This window comes from Hetaerina americana, unplaced genomic scaffold (genome assembly GCF_022747635.1).
Source record: "Hetaerina americana unplaced genomic scaffold, ioHetAmer1.1.p SCAF_10, whole genome shotgun sequence".
Classification (NCBI taxonomy): Eukaryota; Metazoa; Arthropoda; class Insecta; order Odonata; family Calopterygidae; genus Hetaerina; species Hetaerina americana.
Window position 1 is genome coordinate 6007621 of NW_027286070.1, and position 18795 is coordinate 6026415.

Genomic DNA, 18795 nt, shown 5'->3' on the forward strand with positions numbered 1-18795 from the left:
TCGCTCACCGAAAATACCACCGCATGCTAAAGAACCCAACGTGCGCTGATCAACAAATTAATAACACTGAGGAGTTATGACTATAACTCCTCAGTAGTTATTAACTATTAAAAATAATGAGGAGTTATGACTATAAAAGCAGTAAACCGCTAACGCGAAATTTGATGACCTTGACTTATTTCTTTAAAAGTACAAACATTCTTATTTCCAAATTCAGGGTTCATTGTGCCTGAGAAAATCAAATCGCATTTGTCCAAAGGACCGGCAAAATCGCGTGTCCACAAACGACACCGTGACAAAGAAACTGCCCATGTACATCAAAAGGCGTGTAAGACAATTTAAAACAATTTAATGCTGTTATTAATTATGTGTATATATATAATATATATATATAACAAATAAATCCTGGGTGGGTAGCAGGATTTCAAAATATTGATGCATGCTAATAGTAGGGTCCTTAATTGAATTGCTGTAGGTGGCTACGTATCTCGGAACTGGGAGGGAGGCGGATGGGTTACAGAATGCCGTTAATTCTAATGTTGAGGGGCGTGGTGCATTGGTCATATAAAAAGCTTGACAAAGGGCACATTTCAGGAGGTAAATGATATTTTATAAATGCAGGAAGAAAGTGGGGGGGGGGGGGACGGGAGAATATTTGAGCAGATGTTGCGGAAGGGAATTAGTGACAAGGATGGAGCAGGTATTGCAACTGGCCCGATTGCATCGTGTGAGGGATTTTGGGGTATGGAGTGGATTTAAGGTATAAAGAGGCCTGGTTGAATAAAGAATGTTTGAAAAATCTGCTGAACGTAGAAATGTTATAGAAGGGCATTTGGAGATTAGTTATACGGTAGTTTTGTTGTCGATGAAGATGGGAAAAGATCTCCGAGAATAATTTTAAGGGACTGCACGCCAGGGAGCTAGGTTGTGCAAATGGACAGTGTCATATTTCTTCTAATGGAATAATTTAGGGTTATATGCGTGCAAATGGATTTCTTGTGCAAAAGAGAGTCCACATAACCACGTCGGATGAGAGAGGCATGGCGCCTTGACAGGAATTTATTCAGGGTATCAGGGTGGTCGCAGATGACCTCTGATAGAAAGAGAGTACTGGATTGACTCTCTAGTGTGAAGAGAATGAGAGTTATTGAAATAAAGTAGTAGTTACTTGATTGCTTGTTTGTTTGTTATGGGCTAAGGTATGGAATTTGCCATTGAAGAGAGAGATGTGTGCATCTAAAAAGATGATCTGAGTAGAAGAAATCGTGAAAGTGAAGGAAACAGAGGATGTTGTGTTGAGGGAAGAGATAGAACTTAAAAGGAGTTCCTGCCACGGTGCTAAAAGAGAAAAACATCGTCGATGCATCAAAGCCAAAGTAAGGGTTTCAGGGTGTGGTGGGAGAGAAATTGTTTTCAAAAAGGCCTAGGTAGAAATTGGCAAAAGAAGGACTAAACTTATTTCCCACGGCGCAAACTTTGATTGGAATGCAGTGGCTATTGTTTAAAGTGAAAGAACTACATGTAAGTATGAATTTAGCAAGTTGTAAAAGGAGATCTGTGCGGAGTGGGGCAATTGGAGAGGAAATTCTGGAGGGAAGTGAGAGCTTCTTCATGAGGGATGGATTTATATAGGACTGTCACATCAATAGAGGCCATAATTTCGCGTTGGTTATGACGTACCTTGAATAAGCGTCAAGTATGTGGAAACCTACACAGAAGGACCTAAGTCTGCATTTAAACAGGATACGGATTTTCCATTGTCAGACCGAGGTAGGGTCACATTCGGGTCAAAAATAGTCTGGTGCCCCTGCCACACACCCTAGCGGTGGCTAGCAGGGTATTTACGTAAATATCTAAATAAAGGAGATAGACTGAAGTTTTGTTTGGATATGGTGGTGTATATTATGCATGACGGTAGGGAATGGTAGGAGATGGTTGTCAACAAATGCGGAGAAGAGTTTTGATGGAGGGTTACGGGAGGATCAGCCAGCCAGAAGCCAGCTAGGAATGTTAAGTTTATGAATTTTTGGGAGAATATTGAACTGGGAAACTTTTTTATGCTTATGATCTGCTCGATTCCACCCTACCCCGCCATTCCTGTCTCTGCCCTTTATTTGTGTGCCTATCACTTTTCTCTATATCTGTTTCCATGGGGATCGAGATGGTGAGGTAGCTATCAAACTAGCTTCCAACCAAGAGGGCCCGGGTTCAAATCCCAGCGATGTTGAATATTTTTCAGTGGTATCGCGATCCCTACTTGAGGTGCTTTGTGGAGGGCACTTCGAGTGAGTACGCCGTCCGTCGGATGGGACGTTAAGCTGCGGACCCCTTGGCACCTTCCGTCAAAAGTAGGCTAATGCCAACGCCGGGTTTCCCTTCATCCTTCCCTGTCCATCCCTAATGGCGCAAATGACCTCAGCTGTCGGTCACCTCCTCTTAAAACTACTACTAACATCTATATCCACGTGAATGAAATTGTATTCGCCATTTTGCGGGTTTTTGTGTTCGACTTCATGTATGTGCGTATATGTATGTATATATGTACGTGTATATGTATATATATAATATATATATATATATATATACATATACGTACATTATATGTGTGTGTATATTCAGTCAGTACTTCTGTTTCGCACGAGGAAGACGGAGCTAAATTCCGTCGAAATTATTAAGAAATAACGTGTGGGTGTTCTTTTTATGTGTTCTTATAATGTTTGTTGCTGTCCAAATGTTGTGTGTATATATATATATATATATATATATATATATATATATATATATATATATATATATATATATGATTTATATGATTGATCAAATGAAAATGGCAAACCACTCTTTCCGGGTACACACACATGCAAGAGGACCTGACCTCCTTAATATCCTCTATGGAGAAAGAGGTGCAAGAGTACATTTAAAAAGAAGATAAAGGTGTATAATTGCAGCAAGGTAAACCGGATTCAATTAGAAATTGGAAGGATATAGTACTCGAAGAAGTGGGATATTCTCCTGTTTAAGCATCAGCAGGGCTGGGAGAAGAAAGGGCGATGCAGGAGGCGGTATAGGAAAAGCAAAGAAGACCACCAGAGAAATCATTTACTAACGGGTTAAATTTCTTATCTGGTTTCAAGGAGCGGATGACGTGGGTAGCAATAATAGAGAAAAGGAAATTAGGAAAGATGGGAAATTGGTGGCTGGCACTGAAGAATCAACATTAGCCGCACGCGGAGGCCGTGTTAACGGGTTCTAGATGAGACGACAGTGAGGTGTTCAGGGAAAGTGACTGCCCGGCCGGGCGATGTCAAGACCTTATTTCCCTCGAACGTAATTCGAGACCACATCGGTAGGAAACATTACGCACGACAATCTGAACTCATCGAATGCAACTAATTACAGTCATTTCAACGGATGATTTCCCTCTAGCAACTTAAGGGAGAATACTTAATATCAGAGGGGATGGAAGGAATAAGGAGATGGTGGGGAATAGAGCATACAGTTGGGAGATAGGCTGCGAACCAATGCTTGGGGTCAAAATCCAAAATGAAAATCGCATCCCATGCCAGTCACCCAGGGATGGTTGCAACAGGAATTCTCTCCAGTCCGCAAAGCATTGCGCCCGATGGGGGTCTCCCCCGATTGGTCTTCGGCCGTCGATCGCGACGGAGTCTCCCCGCTAATGAGGCCCAGGGTTTGCTCGTGCATACAAACACGCACACGCGTTGCCCATCAAGCACCCCGACCCGACGGCTTTCCCGTCGCCAATACCTATCCATACGTGGACCCTCGATCAACGCTCATCATTAACCAATTTACATCCGGCGTTGGGTCTTTTTAACATTCCCGAGCGTAGGAATCACGGCCCGAACGATTTCCCCACCCATCACCCCCTCCCGCCGCTTTGATTCGACCACCCCCCTCCACAAAGCGAGGAAACGTGCGGCTTGCCCCCTCCTGCTCCAACCGCCACCCCCCACCCTTCCCTCCCGCCGGGTGTTGATGGGAAGCAGCAGGAATGCGGTGACGTAATCCACGTCACCTCACCTCCCTCATACGTGAGCGCTTTCCACCTCTCTCCCTCCTACCCACCCTCCCTAGATTCCTTATTTCCACCCCACCCCCTCCTCCGTTTCACCCTCCCCCCACCAGAGCGTCAATAATGCGGAGCGGGTTTCATTCGCCACTCGTTGGATGGCTAGGTGCACGGGGAAGACTGTGCGAATGAAATAAGTAAAAACAAAAGAGTCCTGGCGATAACATGGGTACGACGGCAGAAGTTCTACATATGAGACCCGTAAGAAAAAGGGAAGCGAAAGGGATCGGGGGCATTTAAAGAAAGGACTTTCCGCAGGAAAGAAAAGTAGATGAGTTTGTTGAGGGGAAGGGATAGGGAAGAAGGAGAATGTGGAGAATGGATTTTCGCCAAAATGGCGATGACCACTGCGGCTACAACTCCTAATTAGCATAATTACTGGGAACAATCTTAAAATATTATTCCAAGTGATAATGCCAAACAGAGCAATTGTACGCCATTAACAATAAAAACCAGCCTAGATTCAATCGCTGCCGCTAAGGTTTACTATCGTACGACGCTGCGATGACGCAGGAATCGGCGGCCGAGGCGTCGCGACAACAGCAACTTGCCATCGGATGAATTCGGATCGGCTGAAATACTCGAGTCTGACGCGAGCTTGCTATCCGTATCCAATCCTTCAATTAGCCATTGAAGCACGAGCCCGTAGGTGTTAAATCAGGCATATCACCGAAAGCTCTAATGAGTAATTGGCGATTCACAGCATTCTGGAAGTTCTAATTACAGTAGGTTATGTTTCCTGGTTTGGAGGTCTCGAATTCAAAATAGGGGAAAATAATTAGTTATTTTAGTGCCCAGCAAGCCACCGCTAGGGTGATTGGCAGGGGGTGGAATACCCACCAAGCTAATTTTGACCAGAATATGACCCAACCGCGGTCGGACAATGTTATTCTGATCCCTTATCGTTCGCGGAACAAATGACATCTTAAATCTATCTGTTCTATACCTAATCTCTCTAATTGCACTGACATTAACTCTCCTACCGAAGTGCGATGGGTGTAATAATACATTATCACTACTAAAGGAACACATTTTCAATTTATGCAAGAGATTTAATCTGTTATTTGTGCTTCAAGGATGCTAAGCAGCAACGACACACTGTAGCATCTCATCTTGTGCTGCAATAGAAAAATGCATGCCTAGTAAATTAAAAAATGACAGGGCGGAACCTAGATGATACCACGTAGAAGTACGAGAAGCATTAATACACCAGAGAGCATGGTATTCAAAAATGAGGAGACCACGCAAGGGCGAATCTAACAATAAAAAAATTAAATATTATATACATATAAATAGTAGAAGCGTTAGCAAGGAGAAAATATCTCCAGGCGTTGACAGAATTTGAAAATAAAAGATTAGCTGAATATTTGGACAATAACCCAAAAGCATTTTGGTCATATGTACCGGAGGTTCAGGGAAACAAGTCGACAGCGCCATCCCTAAGTAGCAACGGGCAAAAACTTACCACCAGTTTAGAAAAAGCTAGTACATTAAACCACCATTTTCAAAACGTGTTTAATAATCGTTCACAGGAACAATGCGAGTCCGATCTAACTACCTGATCGCTTCCATGGCCCTGACATTGTAATATCTTATCTTGGAATCGAACTTCAACTTAAAGACATCAGTCCAAGCAAATCGCCAGGCCCTGACCAAATACCTGCACGCTCATACTAAACGATGGCCTCAGAATTAGCTACTCAGTTCGTGATATTTTGGTCTCGGGTGAAAATAATGTTCAGGTCGAAGCCATATTTCTTCATTTCAAAAAGACACTCGACAAATTCCCTCCGAGGAATTTGCTTCAAAAGCTGTGAAGCTACGGGATTGATATGTATTTAATACTCTGGATTCATTAATTTTTAACAGGCCGCGAGGAAAGGGTCGTAATATACGGATATCATTCGACACAGCAAGCGTCTTATCGGGTGCCCCACGAGGAAGTGTTATCGGTCTGCTATTGTTTCTTTTATGCATTGATGACATCGGTTCTCAGGTTTCCCGTAAACTTCGTCTATTGGGTGACGATGAAGTGACGTATAGAACAATATCCAGTCATGAAGATAAGATTACTTTATCCAATGACCTAAATGCAATCCAAAATTTGTGTGAGATATGGGCGCTAGAATTAAATTTGAATAACCACGTTTCGATAAATTTTTGGAGGAATAGTATTTCACTCGAAAACATTTACACCATACAGAGAACCATCATAATAAACGTGGTATCGGTCCAATATTTGGTGTAACGATAACTAAGAATATATCCTGGGGAAAAACCTAAAATAAATTCGCTGGCAAATAAAAAGTTAGGATTCATAAAAAGGATACTTGGTAACTGTAATGAAACGGTCAAGGACCTTCGTTATTTCACGTTAGTTAGGCCGATCCTAGATTATGCAGCGGGCGTATGGGATCCTCACAAAGTAGGCTTAGTTTGGGCATTAGATCGAATGCAAAGTAGTGCATCTGGTTTTGTGAAAAGTTTTTATGAAAAGGGTAGCAGTGCCATGGCACTATGGGAAGAAATAGGATAAGGGCCACTAGTTGACCGTAAGTTGAAATACAGGTTAAATGTACTGTTTTAATTTGAGGTCAGTCTCTTAACTGAGGATCCTAAAGACATAAAGGCCCCAACTTACTATGGTAATCAGATCACGTACATTAAACCAGGGATATAGACAGTAGAAAAGATAGATTTATAAAGTCGTTTTTTCCTCGTACCATAAGAGATTAAAATAGACATGCCAGTAATCGCGGAGGAATTAATTGGAATTGGCAGTGTATATATTTTGTCGATATCCTACATGTTTTTTTTTGTTTTTTTATTTAATAGACCCCTTTTTTATAGTTATCTAGCATGATTGGAATATACGTATCCGCTATTGAATATTGTTGAATTGAAGTGCCTCCCTTCGTGTGATTAACTTTCCTCCAGTCCAAGATGAAATTAATATTTGTGTAGAGGGGTCATGATTGGGACTGTGCACGCATGGCTGGTGACCTAATACCCCCCGCTACACGCCCTTGCGGCGGCTTGCAGGGTATTATGCAGAAGGAACCATTAACCTACAACTAAATCTAAAACGCATTCAGGTAGCAGCCGTGGGGAAGGGGATACAAAGACGCTGGTTTCGATAGCATTTAAAAGTGCGGGTGAATGTGATATATTTCTTTAAACGTATTTCAGATAATATTTCTGGTTTTTCTTTTGAAGGGCAGACCGGTAACTTACGAGGTAAACAAATTTGTGCTTTACTATTGCATGCTACAGCGTTGCGTGCAACAGTAAAACACAAAGTGGAATCGACAGAGCAAAGGAAACGCAGAAAAAAGCCGAACTACGGGTGTTATTCATTAAAATTGGTCCGTTTGGTCAATAAAAAATATATTTATGCCTCTCATTCCTCCTCATCCAGGGGGGGAGGAGAGGGGGGAGGGCCCACCCACACCCTCCCTCCGCCGCTGGGGCGACGACGGCTGCATCCGGCCTCCCAAAATCGGAAGTTGCGCTCCGAGTGTGCACTCGGCATGTCAATAGCACCTTCTCCGTGCCCTCTCCGCCCCCCTATCCACTTAGGAAGGGCGGGCGGCGCATGCAACCAGGGCTGCCACTCTCACGGCCCACGCCGATTGAATGACCAGCGGATTTGATTTAGGAAGCGAAGAAGCGAATTTTGCGCTCAGTTTGACCGCCTGCGACGGGTCGGGGGGTTTGGTAAGGGGAACGCGGCGACGAAGGCATGTCTCGACCATCGCGCCCCAAATCCATCCAGGAATGTCGTCATCCCGAATAAGCATCGGTGTCTTAAAATATTATTCCAGGCTACGAGGAGAAACCATGACGACAAGACCAGAGAGTGTGACCTCACATGTGATAAGGGGTGAATCAAGGGTGCTCTGCTTGTCGAACATATATTTATGAATCTCCTTAATACGTACATATATATGTGCAGAGCAAAAGCCGTCGGCAGAGAAGGGCGTGAGGGGAGCGGAATGGACGAGATTCACGGATGCAGCGAAACTGGCAACGGAAATGAAGGAAGATCTGAAGGGACCGCTGGATGGCATGGAAGTACCGCGCATGAATGAACCAACAGAAGATTTTAGCGATAAAGAGAACAGGAGAGCCTGAATTGATTGCTGGAAACGTTTGGGTGAAGAGTTCAAGGCGCTGGAAGGCGAGGAAAAGGGCGATTGAAAGTCCAGGTGTGGAGGGGACGGTAGAGCGGAGAAGTGAAGCGAGAGTAGGAGCAGGTATGGGATTGAAAGAGAAGACCATCGAGTAGCAACTTCCACGTCGATATGGCACAAATGATGGATGATCTTGAGTATTTGCACATGGCTAAGAAACGCGGAGTATCCAAAAATAAAGACATCAAAAGAATACAAGCCCGCAAGTGATGTGGGTGCGTAGGAGAATTTCAATCATTCCCCGACTCCCTATATTCCCTGACATTTCCCTTGTCCCATACCCCAATGAAAATCCTTGACGTTTCCAGGTTTATCAAGGTGTTCCAGATAAATGGCAGCAATAGATAAAGTAGCATTTATTGTGAAATTAGTTTCGGATCATACCAAATAGATAATAAAATTTAAACTTCCCCGAAGATAAAAATTAATCATAACGATCATTAAATTAAATAAATGATTAATCTCATCATAGCAATAACGTACACGTTCACTCAAATCTTTGGTGAAAAAGGAAAATGGAACCCCGGCAATGGACCACGACTGTGGAAACGTGGGCGTCGGCTAAAGAATGTCACGTTACAACACTAATTTCTGGCCACTCCAGATGATGGCGGTTTCGCAAAATTTGAAAGTTCATTAAGGCACGTTTTGACGGCCAGATGTCTACGAAAATGGCGAGACCAACGGGTCGAGTACTCTATCCGGAGGACCTTCGACTCGGGCCATTCGCTTGGCATCTCCCGCCGTAAAAGGTTGTGCGAGTGCCCGGTGGGTGTACGAGATCCCGAAACTGCTCAAATTTTTCCCTCGGTGGCATTGAACTGCTTCAAGTGTGGCCAGCCAACTAAGTGTGGCCAGCCAACTTCCCAGGTGCAGCCGCCGCAGCGATGTGCACCGCTTGAAGCTCACTTCGCTTACGGAAAACGATCTACAGACTCTGGTGGGCCCACGGCAAGACTGGCTCGAAACATTGCAAAAGATCTCAAAACACGCACGCAGCCGGGAGACAGTGATGCAGCGGGCATCCACCTCGGACATGCTGGATGCCGACGTACAGAGTGACTACGGTGAACTCAAAACAATCGATTTGCTCGTCACAAAATCGAATTAGTAACCAAGCCACGTGTCTTAAAGAGATGAGAAATAATCATAGCACGTTAAGTGTGGATTCGAGTCATATTTCTATGGATACGTATCTAAAAAAAGGGGGTGTGTGGTATTGAGTGCCATTTGAACACATTTTGGAGAAAATTTCGCCAAGGAGTACCGTGGAAATCCAGAAAGAAAGTTATACCCCACAGCAAAAGGAGGAAAAAGTAATGGAAAAGTAAAATATATATATGTACGATGCGGGTCGCGGCAGTCCAGTGGGTAGAGCGTTGGACTGCTGACCGGAGGGTCGCAAGTTCGCTTCCCGGGGAAGGCACTCTGGGCACCTGCAGCTCCACCCCAGATGAAGTGATTTTTCGGGTACCAGATCTTCCTGGGAAACCATAACCGGCACAGGGAAAGGAACTGGCTCCCCAACCCTGATGTGTGAATTTCACACGCCGTAAAGGGCTTAGTACTGGGTGATATCTACCATCACCTGCTAAACCAAACTTCGGGTTGATTACTGTGTTTATGGTTTATATGTGTACGCTGAGGGCGTTCCTCAGCGTATATATATATATATATATATATATATATATATATATATATATATATATATATATACACAATATATATATATATACATATATATATATATACTATATATATATATATATATTAAATATATATGGTTATGGCTTCGGCTCGCACCACACGCCGTGCCGTGTTTATATATATATCCTCCCAAGGAAGGGTTGGCAGAGAACGGATTACTATAAAATATTAGGTTGATTTAGATTGATTACGATTAGATAAGAAATGTTACTTGTACCCTAATAGAAAATTTGTCGAATTAAGGCAGCAAAAAAGCAATAATGCACAAAAAATAATGTCGTAAGTCGTTGACTGAAAGACCTTTGCTTTTACTATCAGATTGTCCGAGGCAGGAATTGTAATCTGTAAATGTATAATTTGTCTATGCAGAACTCGGAGCTCGATATACATTATTATGTATTATCCATATGATATATATATACATATATATATATATATCATATGGATGATATATATATATATATATCATATGGATGATATATATATGATCATATATATATATATATATATATATATATATATATATATATATCATATGGATGATATATATATGATCATATATATATATATATATATATATATATATATATCATATATATATATATCATATGCATAATACATAATAATTTTATGCTTCAGTGAGAAATGGCTAGACGAATCTATAAACGCATGACAAATTTGCAGAAAAATTTGCAAATTATAACCTCACCGGAAAAAAACTAGGCGGTAGTGTAATGGTGATAATCAAGAACATAAACTGATCTTGAAGAGCACTACTGAAGTAGAAGCCATGCATGAGTATAGATAACTATTAGTAGAAACAATTTGTACTTTATCAATGCTTTGTACTTTCTACTTGACGCCGGAATTTATGTAACAAAAACATATTAATTAGCTATCCTATGGCGACATTCTGCATGGTGACAATAATGTGAGGTGATTTCATTTGTCCGACTTTGTGTCATTAATTAATGGAAATGAAGCCGCAGCCGTGAATGAAGCCGTGTAATCTATCTTCACTTTAAGAAACCTTTCGCCTTAATTCATCTAATTATTTTATTTTAGAATTTTCACAGTTTTGGCATGACTATATCTCTGCAACACTCACTATTCTAAAACCTATCTGATCGAAAGCAATATGTTTCACAAAACAAATGCAAATCAGAAGAGTGTGCCTTGCCATTTCAGGAGTTAAACGAGAGTCTAACTTACGACCTTTGCTATTCCCAGTGTTTGTCAACGATCCGCCTCTGGTTATACATCACTTGCTGTGTTCAATGTACACCGACGATATAAAGGCGTTTCAAAGAAGAATTGAAGTTAATGATTGCTCCCAAATTCAAAAAGGTTTGGAAAATCTAGATAAATGGCCAAAAGGAAGCAAATTTTATTTCAATGTTGAAGGGTGTTACTGTACGAGACATACCACGAAGAAGAACAATATTAACTTTGAGTGCAGCAAAGAAGGTTTATTGTCAAATCAGGCGCATCAAACGAAAGACTTTTAGGCGACACATTTGATTCTCCAATTATTTTCATCCACATGTTTAACATAACCTTTCCATCACAAAGATGATTTGGTTTTGTACATAGGATATCTAGGGTTCTTAAATCAGAAACACACACAAACTTTTATTCTACTCCCTTGTAAAACGTAAACTTGAGTATTCCACGGTTATATGGAATAATTATTCGAATAAATATGTTCAAATATTAGTAAAGGAGTAGAAAATATCTTTACCTTATCTATGTTTCATGCATAATAATATATATCCGCTGTGAGAAAACAATGTAAGTGATGAAACTTTGATGCAAACACAAAAATTAAAAAAAGAAGAAAATTCAAGATCTGTTCCAATTTATAATGTAAATAATATTGGTGAAAATTTAAACAAAATTAACACATTGTGTCAAAATGATCCGTCCCAACAAAGGAACATCTACTGTACATTACTTAATAACATTCTTGCTTAACGAAGAAGTTTTTGATACTATTATTTTTTAACTAATCCGTACATTGTTTGATTGGGATTGCTCATTAATTATTTTGTTGAGCTAACGTAAAACTGAGCAAATATTTTGGTCAGGAACAATGATGCACGTCGCATACTTTACGGGGACAACTCCACCAAAGACTTCTTAGAATAACTAATTTACCTCCAGTGAATTCATGGAATATGCATCAAAATCCTCCCTAGCGGGAAACAGTAAGGATCGACCACATTGTCCCTCCTCCCATAAACAACAACCCGTCCCATAAAAGCTCGACAAGTTCGCTCCGATGTCAAGGTGATGTTGACTGTTTTTTTTCGATACAAAGGGGGTTTTGCATCACAACTGCCTACCTAAAGGCCAGGCAGTCAACACTGAGTACAACCTGGGAGTAATGAAACGCCTAAGAAAGAGAATCAGGCGAAAAAGGCCCGAATTTTGAAGTTAAGAGTGGTTTTTTCACCACGACAACACCGGCTCATTGGTCTCTCAGAACTCGTGAGTTTTTAGCCAAAAACAAGACCGCTGTGCTTCCCCACCCACCCTACTCACCGGACCTCGCCCCACGTGACTTTTCCCTGTTACCCAAACTAAAAATCCCCCTCAAAGGAAAAACGTTTACCACCATTCCAAATATAGAGAAAAATTTGACGAAGGAGCATTCCGAAAGAAACGTTTTAGGACATGGTTAGAAAGGAAAAAAATGAAGTGCAGGGTATGATGGGGGAGGAGAGAGGACTGTTGAAGACTGTGATAAAAGGGAGAAGATTAGGCAACCGAGGAAGGTGCTGGAATAGGATAGGGATGCTGGACGGAATGAAGGGAGGAAGGAAGTATGCAGAGATGAATAACAGTTTATTTTAGGGTAGAGTGTCAGGTTTTGTCTTGTTCGGCAAGGCTAAGAAATTGAAGAGTGTACTATACGTATGTGTCCATCCATTAATACGATGTACAGGTAGGTACTCGTACCTACATTAAAATGGTAGAATAGCAAAGAATAATAGCACAGCCATTAAATCCACGTAGGATATAATAATACCAACAAACCGCCCTTCGGGGTCATCAGCTACCAGCCCTGGCCGCATATTCTTTCCCGGTCGTAGTGAATCCGTGCATCCATCGGCTCTCCGTTCGTTCCCATTTCGGGACGCTCCGCCACATTCCTTCCCGCCTTCACCAAGTACCCACGCCTCCCTACGACCACTTCGCTAAGCTCCCAACTCGAAGAGAGAGAGAGAGAAAGTTCCCTTCATTGACGTCGCAAATGCTTGAGCAATACGAATACTAAATCTCGGATTAGCCCTCCCACTAAGAACGCCCTTATCGCAAGTCTTATAAAATTGAACGAAATATTTGTTAAACTAGATTTTATTACTTATTTAAATACGTTTTGTAACATGCTAGCAGGTACTACGAGAGATTCGTAAAAATCACTTGCCCAGTGCTGGGTTCTGACTTTTTCACAAGAAATTAGTTGTTATAATAAATGAGCGCCCACCCCCAGGGCCCGCCGGCACAGCCCCGTGGTGACAAAGGTACCTTCACTTGAAATTGAAGAAGGCTCGATGCGAAAGGAAATGTTTTTTCACTCGCGAAAATTTTAAGAAACGACCACATCATTTGTTCACGCAAACAGCTTCTAATTCCCACTCACGACTACAACCGGACAACGTAAGCTCGTGATTTGAAAGGAGGCGAAACAGCAGGAACGCGAGCTTTTCACGCTGTTCCATAAAATGATCGTGTGATATTGATTCTCAAGGATCAGTTCATGGCAGCGCATCAGTCGTGGCAGCTCGAAAAACGTATTGATGATCATTTCTAAACCATCAGCCGGCCCAGAACATACTTGTACGAACGCAGTCGAATGACCGCTAATCCAACACTCATGTGCGACCAAATTGATGAAACAGACTGATTTCAGCATTTTACGCAGAAGGCAAAGCGAAACCGTGTCTTTACAGGACTCCCTCACACGCACTCGATTAGGGGTTTTCGCTGAGGACTTGTGGCGGCACATCGGCGTCGAGGCCCCTTGTCGGTGGAGATTTCAATGCCCTATTGAATGGAGCACAAATAGTTTTAAAACGGGCGGTAAATACAAAGGTATCCGCGAATCGCTATTGAATTCTTTAGCGTCGAACTCATTGACTCAACTCGTCACTTCACCAACTAGGGGCGATAATATTCTTAATTTGTTAGCAACGAATATTCCCGATAAAATCTTAAAAATAAAAACTATAAAATGAATTAGTGCCCACAAGGCAGGACAATGCTTAGTTTTCGCTACATGGGGTCCGAAAGAAGAACCCTAAAAGGAAAATTTACTTGTTCAAAGAAGGTGACCACAATGGCCTAAAGCATGTGCTAGAGAATCAATTTGCTACTTTTAAGAAAGATTTTAATAACTGAAACTCTGAGGATCCGTGGAATCACTTCCTTGAGATCACGTGCTCAGCAGCCAACAAGTTCATTCCCAGTAAATTTATAAAAGATAAAACGGAACTTAGGTGGTGCAACACGGATGTTAGAAAGGCATTACGACGTCAAAAGCTATGTCACACCAAGATGAAAAATATTAAGGATGATATCTCTAGCGACAAAAAGAATGAGTTCACTTATGATTATAAGATATCCAGGGCGAATGCCAAGAATGAATTTCGGAAAGCGTTAAGGGAATTCAAAAGGAAAAGGTTAGCGGAAAGTTTGAAAGAGAATCCAAAAGCATTTTGGTCATACATCAGAGAAGTTCACGAAAATACGTCAACTGTTCATTCAATCAAAAATGATAAAGGTGAAAGAGTAACCAGCAGTTCGAAAAAGGCTAACTTATAAAATTCCTTCTTTCAAAGCGTGTTCACTCTCACAGAATACCTCCGATAGCTTACACAATCGTGCCGGTCAACCGATGCCCAAAATTGAAATCTCATTTGATGGAAGAGAACGTTTGCGGAAAAATATTAAGCCTATGAATCCTCCGGACCCAATGGAATACCCGCTCGTATTTTTAAGGACCTACCTTAGGAAATTGTGCCATATCTAGAAATAATATTTAAGAAGTTGCTGGTAGATCAAAAGGTTTCCAAACATTGGAAAACGGCTAACGTAACACCAATATTAAGCTAACGTAACGCTAATATACCAGCTAAAAACGGAGACAAGGACGTACCGAGCAATTACAGATCTACAGGTATTTCCCTCCATATCCATTTCGGGCAAGGTTATGGAACATATAGTTGCTAGCTCGATCGTGAGACACCTCGATAATCAGAAATTACTTAAGGAAAATCAGCAAGGTTTCCGAACGGGGTAGATCTTGCGAGACACAACTCGCGCTTTGTGTTCATGATATCCTTACTCCTGAATAGAGCAATGTGCCAGGGGACGCGGCTTTTTTAGATTTTAAGAAAGCCTTCGACAAAGTATAACGCTAGAAGATTATGGCATAGATAACAAATCCTGGGTTGTATTAAAAACTTTGGGAATGGTCGGGTACAAAGAGTAAAGATAGATAGAGTTAGCTCAAATGCAGTTGAATTTACTTCAGGTGTTCCCCAGGGAAGTAATATCGGACTTCTTTCAATCCTACTTTACTTTAACGACATTGACTCCTTAGTGACTAGTAAGACACATTTATTTGCCGACAATACAGTGGTTTACCGTGATATCCGTAACCCTGAGGACACAGCATCTTATTTCAGATGACCCGAAATGCTGTACAACGCTGGTGCGACACTCGGCAATTAGTATTTAACTTAAAAAAGTGCGTAATAATGAATATTTGGATAAAGAGCAATTCCCTCCAGAACGCCTACTGCATCGGGAACACAGAAATGGAATGTGCAGACTCGATTAAATACTTTGGCGTTACCCTCACTCACGACCTCTCATCAGTGAGACATTCGCGGAATAGGTGGACAAGCTAACAAGAAATTAGGATTTATTAGGAGTACTGGGTGAATGTGATGAAAAGTTCAAAGAGAAATGTCATATGTCGTTGGCTAGGCCTCATTTAGGATATGCTGCAAGTATATGGGATCCTCAAGAAATTGGATTAATTGCTGAATTAAGGAGGAGCTAGATTTGTAAAATGTTGTTATGATAAACTTAGTCGCGTATCCAAAATATTAGAGCAGCTAAGCTGGAATTCACGCACGGAGCGAAGGTTAAATTACAGATGGAAGCGCTTGCATAAATTGGAAGGTGGTCTCTTTAGCAGTGACGTTGAAAATGTATTATTACCCCCATCGTATTAAGGGAAGAGAGATCATGTAAATAAAATTAGTGGGATTGAGTGTAAAGCAGATTGATTTAAGAGGTAATTTTTTCCACGAACGATAGGGGATAATAATAACATTGTTCGACCGCGGTAGGATCATGTTCGGGTAAAATTATTCTGGTGTGTATTTCCCCCCCTGCCACACACCCTAGCGGTGGATTGCAGGGTATATATAAATAAGTAGATAAATAAATACGTCCGACTTTGTGGCGACACTCACTGGGATAGGCCAAAAGAGAGAGGTATATTTTATTGAGACTTGGTGACGTTAGACGCCTGTTTACACGCGTTTCATCGGAGGACACATTGCATTTTCTGAGCACCCGATTCGACGCAGATACGGTGAAATAATTGCACGACGTACTGACCTACACCTACTTCCATTTCAATGGAAAATTCTTCGACCAAGTAGATGGAATTGCCATGGGTCCCATTTGCCCCCCCGCCATGGCTAATTTATTCATGAAGGATTTCGAAGAGAAAGCTCTCAACTCAAGCTCTTCCGGTATATCGACGACACATTCGTAGTCTGGCCTAATAGCAGCGAAGCCCTCGACCAGTTCTTGCAGCATATGAATGACCAATATCCCAGCATCGCCTTCACGATGGAACTGAAAGACAACGGCCATCCACCCTTCTTCGACATTCTGATTCACCGGAAGAGGAACGGGAGATAGCCGACACACACCGACCTGTATTTGAATGGCGGAAGTCATCGTCATCCCTCCCAACGATGGGCTGTGCTAACACCATTGATTCACGGAGCCAGGTCAATTGCCGACGATAATGGCTTGTCACAGGATTTAAAGCGCCTTGAGACGACCTTCCGTCAGAATGGGTACGGAGAACGCCAGATCCCACTGGCCCTAAATAGGTCCTTCCACCCAAGAGAGCACCAGCCCCAGTAGGAAAGGGAGCAGCCGATTTGTCAAGGCTGGCTTGCCCTTTATCTCTTTAGTTTCCGTCAAAATATCCAGTATTTTGGACAGGCATAACTTTGGGACGATTCATTTATCGCTAGCCAAACTCAAAAATCCGTGTAAGTTAATAAGGTTTTTGCATGAATGTATACGTCACTATGAGTGAAAGTTTGCATAGATACATTAATTTTGCAAGTGGTTTTGCTCTCTTTTACGGATGGTAACCTACCACCCCCTGCCACATGCCCTTGCGGCGGCTTACGGGGTATTGTGTAGATGAAAAGATCAACCCGTTAGAGCCAAGGGCCTAATTGAATTTAAGACGCAAGGCGTTTACCCAGTCCTATACGAATGCGGAGAAAATTATGCAGGGGAATCAGATAACATCATCGAGACGAGGCTGACAGAGCATAGGCAACATTTGCTGTTGGGACAGCCAGAAAAATCAGTCATTGCAGAATACTGCATCAGCAATGACAATTCTATCCTGTTTGGGATCGCGCCTAGTGCTAGAATCCATTGAAATTCGGTTAGAGAGAAGAGGAATTCCAATCGGGATTCACTCAGGAATGCCAAGCAGCCCGTTGTGAATAGAATACGGTAATCACGGCGGAATGAAAGCAAAGTCGCGGAAGACACGTGGAACGAACCCATCTTTCCCCGCCGAACCAATCACATGACACCTGATCCGAAGGTGAAAGTATATCGGGTGACCAAAAGGGAGAGACAATGGAGTGGGTAATCTGAAACTTTCCGACCTCAACATGAAGATGGCAGAACTTTTCAACAAAGGTTTGGGGATGTGTTTGCACATGCGTTTGCGTATGCGTTGAGCGGTACTCATCAATATTTCAGCCATTTTGGAATTTCAGTTGTTGTTTGAAAATCGTTCGAGTGAGTCGCGAGGGATTTTGTGAAAATGGAAAAAAATGAGCGTCGAGCTGTCATTAAATATTTGCTTTGGAAAGACAATACGTCTACGCAAATCAAAGACGAATTGGACGCTGTGTACGGGGAATCTGCAGCATCATTTGCGATAAGAATTTTGGGCAGCTGCGTTAAAACGTGGCCGTACCAGCTTGGGTGATGATGAGCGTTCGGGACGGCAAAAAACTGCGACAACCACCGATAACATCGGAAAAGTTCACCAAATGGCACTGAGGGACCGTTGAATTAAGGTTAGAGAGGTGGCAGAGGCTGTGGACATGCATAAAGAACACGTTTGTCGTATATTGACTTAAGAATTGGATATTCGTAAGCTATCCGCAAGTTGGTTGCCGCATTTGCTCACTTTGGACCAAAAACGCATTCGAATGTGCCTTTTTAAGGCCCTGTTGGAACTGTTAAAGCGAAGGGAGTCAGATTTTTTGCGTCAATTCATAACTGTAGATGACACGTAGGTCAACCTCTACAATCCACAGATGAAATAACAGTCAAAACAGTGGACTGCAACGGGTAGACCTGCTCCGAAAAAGGCCAAGATGGTTCCATTAGCCGGGAAGGTGATGGCGACTGTTTTTTGGGGATAATCACGGAATTGTGTCCATCGATCATCTTCAAAAAGATAAAACAATAACGGGAGAATAATAAGATTCATTACTTAATAAGCTG

The 18795-nt window shown here is 42.1% G+C and overlaps 1 protein-coding gene across 1 annotated transcript in view; it reads right to left on the reverse strand.

The window, feature by feature from the left end:
- ex (FERM domain containing expanded) overlaps nucleotides 1-18795 on the reverse strand; it is a 235871-nt gene that overhangs the window by 13742 nt on the left and 203334 nt on the right. The gene's annotated exons all lie outside the window — the stretch shown is intronic.